The sequence below is a fragment of the Octodon degus genome, unplaced genomic scaffold, assembly GCF_000260255.1.
Source record: "Octodon degus isolate 3935 unplaced genomic scaffold, OctDeg1.0 scaffold00532, whole genome shotgun sequence".
Taxonomy (NCBI): domain Eukaryota; kingdom Metazoa; phylum Chordata; class Mammalia; order Rodentia; family Octodontidae; genus Octodon; species Octodon degus.
Window position 1 is genome coordinate 127159 of NW_004525108.1, and position 437 is coordinate 127595.

Genomic DNA, 437 nt, shown 5'->3' on the forward strand with positions numbered 1-437 from the left:
AGATGAAAGTTTCTATGGAAAAAATCTGGTGTCAGAAGTTGCTTGTCAGGTGAATATCTTCATGCTGATTGTTACTTATTTAGTGTAAGAAACATGTAGTAAATCCTAAGGATGATACTGTCCTCTCACTGGATTACATAGTGATGTATTTCTTTAATTGTACAAAACAATTAAAAAAGAATAAATCATCCTTTATCTTTTAAGAAATGCAATAGAAATTTTGTGAAAGTTTGGAAAAAGCACCATTTTCTGTTCTTTTACAAGTGAAGAAAACAATAAATCTAAGCACAGAATATTCTATAACTTGCTTTTACTCTAAGACTTTAAAAGAGTGGTTGGAGTCCTTTTTTATTTTATTTTATTTTTGTATTTTACGGAAGGGCCTACAGGGTGCACAGGGTCTCACTACTAGATTGGACTCATAGTGATCCGCCTGT